This window comes from Lygodium microphyllum, chromosome 11 (assembly GCF_053477565.2).
Source record: "Lygodium microphyllum isolate KBCC chromosome 11, Lygodium_microphyllum_v1.1.10, whole genome shotgun sequence".
In the NCBI taxonomy this organism is placed as follows: domain Eukaryota; kingdom Viridiplantae; phylum Streptophyta; class Polypodiopsida; order Schizaeales; family Lygodiaceae; genus Lygodium; species Lygodium microphyllum.
Window position 1 is genome coordinate 4321541 of NC_141145.1, and position 11387 is coordinate 4332927.

Here is an 11387-nt window from a genome sequence, read left to right on the forward strand (position 1 = left end):
ACACACATTCTTTCTTGGGTTCTTGTTAGTGATGAGTCAATTTATAACGCTAATGTTGGCTTGGTGTGATGACAGAGGCACCTACCATGGCAGGCACAGAGTAATGTTGGCTTGGTGTGATGACATGCACCTACCATGGCAGGCATAGATGTTTCTTGTGAATGATTTCCAAGTTTCATTCCTCTGAATCAGCACAAAAAATTGTCACACGCATTCTTTCTTGGGTTCTTGTTAGTGATGAGTCAATTTATAACGCTAATGTTGGCTTGGTGTGATGACAGGCACCTACCATGGCAGGACAGAGTAAACTCCCATTCACCAAAGCAGAGCCGACAAAGTATGGAATCAGCGTCAAGACGTATGGATTTAGCCAGTTCACGTTCAAGCATACCATGAATTTAGATGAAGCCATCCTGGAAGAGCCAACGGTGAGGGAGTTGGTGGACAAATGTAACCTTCAAAAGTACGTGGAAAAGGTCAGATAGGTTGTAGAATATAGCATGTGTGTGGACTTCTTAAGGAGCTTTGATGAAGGGAGGAGCTATGGCATGGTCACAGTAAGCACTGGTGACCAGGAAAGAGGGGTGCAAGTGTCTCTTAATGTAGACATTGTTGAGAAAGCCTTAGGGCTTGTGTCCAAGAAAGAGAGGCGCCCAAAAAGAGATGTGTATACCATGATGGGAGTTAGAAAAGAGGACGTGCACATGGTGGATGGAATCAGTTTGGCTGACATTCCAGACTCTGCAACAAGGATGCAAGCTAAAATGGTCCACACCCTTTTCTCGGGCCATAGATACAATGTACTAATGAATAGAATCGGGGTGCCATTATTGGAAAGCATCACGATAGGAGTTCCAGAGGAGGTGGATTGGAACGAATTTGTCCAGAAAACTATCAAGAGTTCAGTTGCGCTCCTGGCTCTAGCCACAACAGCAACTAGTGGGGAATCTCCGGCCTCTACTGCACGATCCACATGGAAAAACCTACCTCAAAAGCCTCCACAATCAGATATGGCAGTGTCCTGACGAGAATCATCAACGAGGCTATCAAGGATGCCGGCGTAGAGGAAGAGCAAGCTATGCACCAAAGCTCACCTCACCACAAGGAAGAAGGCTCAAGTGAAAAGACGGTAAGCGACAAAGGAGAGACGAAAATACCACCCACTCAAACGGCCAAACCACAAAAGAAAATGAAGACTGACAAGAGGGAGAAGAAGAAGGAGGAAAGACTGAGCAAAGAGGAGTGGGCCAAGGTGAAGAGGGCTCAAAGAGAGTCAAGGAGGGTGGAGGAGGAACGAAGAAAAAAGGAAGAGGAAGAACTCGAAAGAGTAAGAGAAGAGTCAAAAAGGGCAGAAGAAGAGAGGCAAAGAAGGGCAGAGGAGGAAGCTCACGAGCTAAGGATGAAAGAACCGGCTGATTTGGCAGAGGCCACACACAGATCTATTGAAGAAACCCATGGGGGAGGAGAGATTGACCCTTTGATTCCCCACCATGAGGCTGAAGCAAGTCGCAGTGTGGAAGTGGCCCCATTGGTTGTAGGCAAGGGCAAGTCCCTGTTGCACCCCCTACCTTCCTCCTTCGTGCCAGTGCCAACCGACACAACAACTGCCCCACAACCCACGCCCTCTCTGAACACGGCCCAACAAATCAACATGATGCAGATGCTTGTCAGTAAAGTGGCTGAGATTGTACCGGAAACTAGAGTGAAAAGACCCACTATTGTAGATGCTGAGTCTAGGAAAGATCCGAAATGGCAAAAAGCTAGAGGTGTTAACTACTATAGCCCCTACTCCCAATTCCACTTGGTGCAGACTTTGATGCTTATGTGGCTAAGCTCCTGGCATAGTTGGACAAGGAAAAGGAAGAAAAGAAGGTGCCCCTGGTGTAGTTGGAGAAGGAAAAGGAAACTTCGATAGCCTTGAGGCTAGAAGTTTCAAAGCAAGGAGCCAACCGAAAAAGGGAGGTGAAAGTGCTGCAAGATCAACTAGAAGCAAAAATGAAGGAATCCCAGGACAATGAGAGCCACCTAAGACAAAGGCTGAAGATTAAGGGAAAAACCTAGTGGTAGACTAGTGGAGCTTAAAGTTGCTAGTGCAACAATATGTTGACCTGGAACCAGAGAACTGCCAAAGTAGAAAGGTATGGATAGGTGAGCCAAGTGAGTGGCAAGAGGATACCATAGCTTTTCAGCTATGGTATGAACTCGAGGAACAAGACAGACTGGAGAGAGAGATAGAGTTCCTGGCACAGGAAAGGCCGGCAATCCTCACAGCAGAAGCACAAAGGCTGCAACATGAGGCACAATGACTATAAGGTGCATTGGAGATTGCCAAGGGAGACACAGAGGCCCTCATGGCCATGGCCTTCACACAAAGAAGATTGCACCTTGCAGAGATCCAAAGCCACGAGCAACTAGCGCAAGAAAAGTTAGAACTAATTGCTGAGGCAGAACAGAGATTCAGCATTGCAAATCAAGCAAAAGAAATCGTTGAAGAACAGATGGCTCAGAAATCCAGGGAGTGGAACTAACTCTGGGTCTTAACAAATGAACACCAACAGGTGGTAACCACCTTGGCAAGTGAGCTGGAAGAGGAAAGAAAGAAGATGGAAGAGAGAGCCAATGAGTGGGAAAAGAACAATTTTGAAAGGGTTAGGCAATTAACAAAACGCTTGGTGGTGGTTGAGTGCAAGAGAGTGCTTGCCGAATCCAGGGCAGAAGTTACCGATGTATGCACCAACGCACAAAGGCAAGCCTTTCTCACCATAGTACTACATGTCACCCAAACGAAGGGCAATGATGCAGTGGAGAAGGTATGAAGGAAGCTAGAACTGACTACCCGAGCGCTAAGGTATGGCCTTCAAGAACGGGAGCTTCCAATAGGCACAGGAATCACGAAAAAGCAGCAATTTCACTACCTGCACCATGCCCACCTCTCCACTGTTGAGCTTAAGGAACTTGGGTTTGAAGAACAGGAGCACCCAACGCCACCACCACAAGTGGCCCCAGCAGTGGCCGAGAAAAATGTCGAAGAGGGTTCGAACTTGGAGCAAGATGCTGAAGAACAACAAAGAATGCCCAGTTTTCCTCTACCAGACCTCCCACCTGAAGAGCCCAAAGATGCCCACATGTCCAAGTGCATTGTGGCAGCAGAATAAGAAGGCAGGAACTGGCAGAGGAAGCCCAACGCAGAGCACGGTCCACTGCCTAGACAATTCCCTAAAGAGTCGGTGCCATTATGAGGGGATCCCAACCCTATCGATTGGCCTAAGGAATTTGTCATATGGCATGACCAGGAGTTCCAGATGAGACCATTTGAGCTTTCATTTGCTTATCCACACTCTCTGAACCATGCGTTGCCTCTAGGCATTCTAGCCAAGATCAAAGACCTGGCCAATGATTTTGCAAACAGGTGGATAGAGGAAATGAGCCTCATAATAACTAGGTGGAGGAAAGAGCTTGTAGATTACTGGCAGGACAAGGTAAACAGGGTTCCCAAAACCGTCCAAGGCTATGAGGCACAGCTTCAGCTGAAGTGGAAGAGGAGGATTTGGGATGCCAATTTTGACGCCTGAACTACCTTCTGTAGCTCACTTCCTGAAGAATGCAATGAACCCATCTACATGCCCTATCCCCGTAGGCATGGAGTTGATTATGACAAAACTATTCATGGTGATTTTGAATTTCCTACAATATATAATGTAAATGCCCGAAATCCCAAGGAATGCCTAGTTTTTAGAATAGAGGATCTCCTCCCATCTATCAACTGCTTCCTCGTGGATTTTTCTTCTTGTCCGAATCTAGCCTTCCTAACCACCTGTAATTATCTTAGGCTTATCAAATTCCTATTGATGCAGAGACCTACAGTCGAGGAAGCCCACCTCCCTCCCCTCTTTTTAGACATCAATCTGAGGATAGATAGTAGGGCCATGACTAGATTAATGATGAGGGCAACCCTGCTTCCCTTCTTTTGCCTAGAAATCTTAGAGAATATGAATGATATCTGCTTCACGAGGTGCAATCATCCCTTCTTTTCATCCACACCTCTGAAGGCCCGGGCCGCTATTAAAGAATATCTATAAAGTCGTGCATTCCTACCCCAATGCTTGCGACCACCCCATACTCCAGCTAAAGGTGATAGGCACTAGCCAGAATGCCTTCTTTGTATGCAATTCTCAAAAAAAAAAAAAAACACGAGGGCTCACTTTGCTCACTACACCTAGGGTTCACCCCTACCCTCTTCCCCCACTTCACACTTAGGGCACATCAAGGGCAAGACTTCCAGACCTGTCACCCTAAGTTCTACACTACACCTCCAACAACACACGAACTGGGTCCTTAAGTGTGTGACATTACCAAGGGCCTATCCAAGGTTAGACCCATCTCCCAGTTCCACTACACATGCACTTACACCATACCGTGAGACAGACACACCCCTTAGGGAGTGCACAACTTTAACTTACAGGCTATGATCATGACTCAATGACTGGCAACCGACCTAAGGAAGACCATTCATGACATCTACTAATCACTATAAATTTTTCCATAAGTCAGACAAGAAACCATTATAGTAGCTTCAGGAGCTTTTGCATACTCCGACAGTTAAATGGACCAACATGCTTGATGTGGCCGACCATGTGCCTGCTGATGGCTACCATGACTCAACCAAATCAAGCACATAAAAAACTCAGTGATGGACCCACCATTGGCATAGATCTTGGAACCTCATATTCTCCAAATGATTATAGAGCCCTGATTTTGATAGCCGTCTCGCAGAAGGGGAGCTACAACTGTGTGACAAATGTCAAGCATCTTCATGAAGATCAAAGCATGCCGGAATCTCTCCGGTCATCATTAATCAAACTCCATCACCTCTCATTCACAACAGCACCTTTTGATTGTGGTCATCTACCCACCAGTTCCACTTAGCAACAACACAAGCTACCCTACTGCTCCCCACCCCATTGCCATGGGACTGGCACTCAGCTAGGAGGGGGGTAATTTTTACCACAGCACAGAGGATCAAAAAATGGAGTAGAGGAGTAGAAAAAATCGAAGAAGGAGATAACTGAAAGGGCACAGGAAAAAGGAAGGAAAAGGCACCCCTGATGGAGGTCAAACCCTAAAAATATGAATGAGGACCTCTCTAGAAGGCCTCAGTATCACCTCGAGAAAAGAAAAGAGTAAAAGTGCACCATTAAATGTGAAGTCACTCCTGAATCCTTGTAAAAGAGCGTCGGGCTCACTCCTGTGCAAATTGTATGCATTAGTTGGGAATGGGATAAGTTAGAACAGTGTCAGAGGGGTTTTTGTCGAAAGGTCGAATCCACCGGGGATCAAAAGTAGAAGGAAGTAGAGATAGGAGATGGAAGAGAGTATAGAGAATACCCAAGTGGTAAACACAAAAAAAAAAATCACAATGAATTGAAACAATATGTATTGAAAGAACCTAGAATCTTTGCTCTACTCAGAAGCAATCTCCGGGCATTAGTTCTCTTAGAGCTCCTTCGTAGACCAAAAACGTGGATAAAAAAAATCAGCTCTTTCTCTGCTGCCGAGAACCCAAATCTGATGGCTCCGTTGGCTCCAAAAGGGGGGTAAAACCCGAGGACACCTGATCACGGATCTCCTAGATCACTCCTTCTTCTTTTAGTTCAATTTGTAGTTTTCAGCCTGTTTACAGCGATTGCGACGCGCACGATTTCGTCAATTTTTCCTTGTGAAAATTCCCTAACTGGCTAAAAAAGCAACTAGCTTTTTGCATGCCATCCTAATCTAGAAGCTTTTTCTGAATTTTTCAGATTTTTACAATAAATAATATAAAAAATAGACTTAAATTATCCAAAAATCTAGTATTTTTGGATAATCCATGCAACTCGCACTAGTACTAATGGCTCAAATCACATTGACTCTCTAGATCAATAGAGAAGTTGGATGATGATGCATTCCATACATTTTCACACTATGCCATCATAACATCACGACATCCACCCCCTCTAAACTTGCATATCCTCCGGTATGTGCCAAAATCCTAGTTGTCACCGGATTTTGAGTCCTCCTCATCCTCTGCACAACCATATCCTTTACTTCTTCATCTTCCATATCTTCTTGGCTAGCCCCTGTATCATGGCCACTATTTTCTTCCAATTTTGGCAACTCATAAGCAGTAGATTCCTGCCTTTTGAATAATTTGATTCTTTTCCCTGCTACCGAAAGTTTTATGGCTGTCCCATCCAGCTCATTTAATGCATAAGTAGCATTATCAAACACTTGTCTTACCACATAGGGTCCAAACCATCTCTTGGAAACTTTATGCATGGCACTATGCTGGTTATCTAAACTACTATCATAAACCAATACCCAATCCCCATCTTGTATGGTTCTTGGTCTGAGTCTATGTCTTTTGTCAAACCGGTTCTTGTTCTGTATCCTTGCTACCCTTAACTTTGTAGTTGCTCCCTCTATGTTTTCTGACTTTCTTTCCAACTATCTAATGCGTAAGGCCAACAACTCCTCTCGATTCAACTCCTCCTCCCAAGGTAACACACTCCATGTGACAGTCATCTCTTCTATCGGCATGATAGGTTTTTGACCATACATCAATTCTGCAGGCATATATCCTGTAACAGCACTATGAGTTGTTCTGTCAACCCACAAAGTATAAGGGAGCAATCGTGGCCACTCTTTTATCTTCTCTCCACATGCTTTTGCCAATGCCTTCACAATAGGTGGATGACCTCTTTCACTTTTGCCATTTCCTTCAGGGTTATAGGCTGAAGTTAAAGCAATCTTTATCCCCAACCGTGCAAAGAAATCATGAGCTTCATCTGCATCCAACTCACCCCTATCTGCTGTAATTTTTCCCACACAGCCATATCAACAAAAGATCTCTTCTAAGAGAAAAGTACATACAGCATTTGTCATCTTAGTACGTAGAGCTCTCCCTTCCACTTGATTAGTCAAGTCTTCACAAGCAAGCACAAGATACCTCATTTGTCAAAGACCTGTAGGCATTGTGACCAAATCCACCACCCACTTAAAATGAAGAGACAATGGATATGTGGGTTGCAATCCATCCTGATGTCTCACAGTTGAATACATTTGACATGTCGTACATGTTTCCATAAAGTGAGCAACATCCTTATACATACCCTGCCACCAATATCTTTCTTTGATCTTTATAAAAGTACCCCAAACACCTCTATGACCAGCCAACAAACTTTCATGAAATTCTTGCATTACTTTTACTTGTGAAGCACTGTCACCCAAAACTCGCAATTGCATACCCTGTTTCTTTTTAGCATGTTTCCATAAGTATCCATCTTTTAAGAAAAATCCATAGGCTTTCCTCTTGATCTTCTTAAACTCCTCATCTAATCATTCATCTCTATTTGTTAATGTACTGAGATATTGACCAATTCTTAGCCATTCTCCTGCATATTTGTCTTCCAGAAACACTTCTGCACAAGATGCAAAATATCTAAAGTGTCTTCCCTTGTTTTTTGGAACTAAATGCTTCTCTATCAAGATTTCTATTTACAACATATAAATTTATTTAGAGACACTATATGGCATGAGATCTTCCCTGGTAGTCACAATTTCATTCTTTTGTCTCTTCACACCTTCAAACTAATATAGGATTGCATGAATTTTACCATGGCATGAGTTCATGGCTTAGAGACTTAGACACAGGATCACATTAATTTTTATTATGTTAACCAATTTGTTTAACTCAGGATAGCCCTTGTCCATTGCAGAGATCGAGCTGCAGAGTGAGTGTTTCTCATAGCCTTCCTCTTTGTTTTTCTCGTATGGAGAGTTCCAAAGCACTTACTCACTTTACTTTGCCCATCCATGCCATTTCCTTCAGTTCCATAGGCTCTTTGCTTGTAGCAGGAGAAGAGGATGATGGCATCAAGATTATCAGTACCATTGACAGCTTTATTATGAGAGTCCTTTAAGGCCGCAATGCACCTATCATTAGCCTTGCACTTGACCCCAACAATGAGTTTTTGGCATTAGCTCTGCTAGTAGTGATGGCTCTATCATGTGCACAAAATGTTTGTTTTCTGAAAATCTATGCAAAGTTCTTTTGTGGACACAATGTTGCACCAGATGTTTCCCAACACTCATAGTCTCACTCTTTACTCTCTAAATGCAATCAGACATTGCAACATTTCATTCAAGTTCTTGTTTTGTGGAACTAAATGCTTCTCTATGAAGATTTCTATTTACAACATATAGATTTACTTAGAGACACTACATGGCATGAGATCTTCTCTAGCAGTCACAATTTCATTCTTTTGTCTCTTCACACCTTCAAACTAATACATGATTGCATGAATTTTACCATGGCATGAGTTCATGGCTCAGAGCCTTACATATAGGATCACATTAATTTTTATTATGTTAACCAATTCGTTTAACTCAGGATAGCCCTTGTGCATTGCAGAGATCGAGCCGCAGAGTGAGTGTTTCTCATAGCCTTCCTCTTTGTTTTTCTCATATGGAGAGTTCCAAAGCACTTACTCACTTTACTTTGCCCATCCATGCCATTTCCTTCAGTTCCATAGGCTCTTTGCTTGTAGCAAGAGAAGAGGATGATGGCATCAAGATTATCAGTACCATTGACAGCTCTATTGTGAGAGTCCTTAAAGGCCACAATGCACCTATCATTAGCCTTACACTTGACCCCAACAATGAGTTTTTGGCATTAGCTCTGCTAGTAGTGATGGCTCTATCATGTGCTGGTGCCTCTCATCTATCAAGAAAATCCACACACTGTACCATGTTGCACCGTGGGAGGAATGAAATTTCTTGGCATCCAAAGGGAGGTGTCTTGGTAGTTCTTGGCACAAAAAATGGCATGGATGTGATTATGTATGATTGGGATATAGGTGAAAAGGTCTTTAGCCTCAAAGGTGGGCATTCAGCTTTAGTTGGCTGATTAGCCTGGTCACCAAATGGAAAATACCTTGCAACTGCATGAGGTGACAATCAGGTCATCATATGGGATGTGGATAACATGCAAGACATATACTACCAGAAGTTTGAATCTCAAATCTGCAGCTTAGTGTGGAGACCGAAAGGAAATGCTTTAGCCATTGGTGACTTGAATGGAAAAATTGGTATTTGGGAACTTGTTGTTCCATCTCACATGACCCTACCTGGTAGTGATGCTAGTTTGCCTTTAGTTATTGATAGAGAAGTGATGCTACACTTCAGTGATGATGGGGAGGATGGAGAGCAGCCTCATAGTGAGGAAGAAGGTGGATATTCACCTGATAGAAGACCCAATTCTCCTTCACATCCTGATTTAAGAAAGAAGGAAATGAACAAAGGTCATGACAAGCTCCAGCAGTCATTCTATTAAAGTTGAGGCTCTGCTCCAGAATAAAAACATAAGCTTCTCGTTTGGAGTCATTATAGGTGGACACCTAGTGCATGCATTACAAACTCCTTTTCATCCTTGCTCTACTATGCCTAGTTCAAGCAAGCCCCATTTTCTTTTTTACAATCTCATAGGCAGCATCACCAGCTGTTAGAATGAAGAGCTATCACACATAGAGGTGCTTTCTCCCTTGCAATGTTCTCATAATCAGATGCGTGATGATCATTGATCACAATAGTCAAACCAGGCTCTATTGCACCATTGATTTTGCTTGGTGATTTGTAGGTGGAGTTTCATGATGCAGGGAAAGGGGTTCCTATGTCCTCAATGATAGACTATTTTGGCTTCAAAATGGCTGCTATGAATGATAGTGGCTGCATTTTTGCATCTCATAGGAATGGGGAAAAGAATCCAAGTACCATACTTTATCTGCCTTTAAGTAGCTGGGCAAACAATAGTGAGGTCCACCCATTCCATTTCAATTAACTTTTTGTGTAGTATGTCTATTGTGCTTCTCATAGATGAATGATGGAATGATAAGTTTTCTTGGTAATGATTCAGTGATCAACGCGGCTTGCAACAGAGGAGGAGGCAAGGCATTAGCTCTTGGATGTGGATGGGTAGCTGTCTCAACTAGTCTCAACCACCTCCGACTATTTTTTGAAGGTGGTTTGTAGGTGCTGCCTCATTTTCAAAGTCTGAAGTATGAATATGATCTTGAATAAAGCTACTTGTGACTTGGCTTGATTGTTATTCACTATTGTCATTTGTATGTTGCAGACTTCCTTACTGTCTTTGGTAGGACCAGTGGTCACCATGGAAGGTGAGAAGGAGCTTCTCCCTATTGTTCTACATGCAAGCTCTCCCTTGTCTTGTGACCAGTAGGTAGATGCACCTTATGTCAAGCATAGTCGTAATACTGCAAATAATTGTTGTCTTGGTTTGTGATGAAATTGCATGATTCTTTTTCTCTAATTGTGTATTCATTTCACGTGATGCAATTCACGATATTCAATGTGGCAGAACAACAAAGAAAAGTGTTGGAAGGGCCATTACCCTTGAGTCCTTACTCTCACCTTACTTGGCTAGATTTTAGCGACACTGGTTTTCTTAGCTCATATGATTCCAAGGTGCTGATTATTGGATCCATTCCAAAACTAATCGTTTCTAGATTTTAAACCTGAGCTCTTTTAGGTAATGAGAAAGTTGTCTAGTAGATTGGATAATGAGAAAGCATATATATGTGCATAGAGACACTATTGAGCCTCTTTCTATTCCTTGTGCAGGTCTTTCTTGATACTTATTTGTGCTATCTTAAAGGGCTTTGATGCAATGTTCAATATTCTTCAAGAAAAGCTGGAAAAGTACATGAATCAGTGGGAGGAATATTATTGAACTAATTGCTTCACATCTCTAGTTGAATCTTCCAGTATTAAAAAGGTGTGCAATTGAATTGCAACCTTGTTATCACTCTGCTTTCCCATTTTTAAAGCTATAATTAAACTTTGTGTATGGTTATGCTTTCTTATGCCAATATGTACTGGTATAGTGTTTGGTCAGGCACTTTGCTGGAGTTTACAAGCTTTTCTTTTCTCAATAGAATTCTTCTTTGCTTAAGAAGGAGACAGATAATCTAGACAATGTATCAGAAGAGGAGAAATTGGATGCAGAACTTGAATAAGTTCATAGTGAGCTACACAGTGTATGTTAATGTTTTATGTTCAAGGTGAGACATGCACCTTGCAAGTTTCATTATATACATATGACTACACATGATTTCATTGTGCTTTCTCAAACACTCTGGTTGGTATATGTGTGATAGGTTGGGAAAGTGTCAACAAGAATACGCAAGGAGATGCGCAACTTGGAAAGATTTTTAGTTGTAAAGAAAACACATGAAGATGCTCTGCAGGATACTGTAGTATAGCTTAAAGGTGAAGAGCATCATGACATGCTAGAAGGTACAAATTTCTAACATTTTATTGTAAGCCATAGTTTA

General features: G+C 42.6%; 1 pseudogene; it reads left to right on the forward strand.

The window, feature by feature from the left end:
• Positions 1-10783, forward strand: part of LOC148028494 (protein ENHANCER OF LHP1 1-like) — a 146789-nt pseudogene extending 136006 nt beyond the window's left edge.
• The last annotated feature ends 604 nt before the right edge of the window (positions 10784-11387 follow it).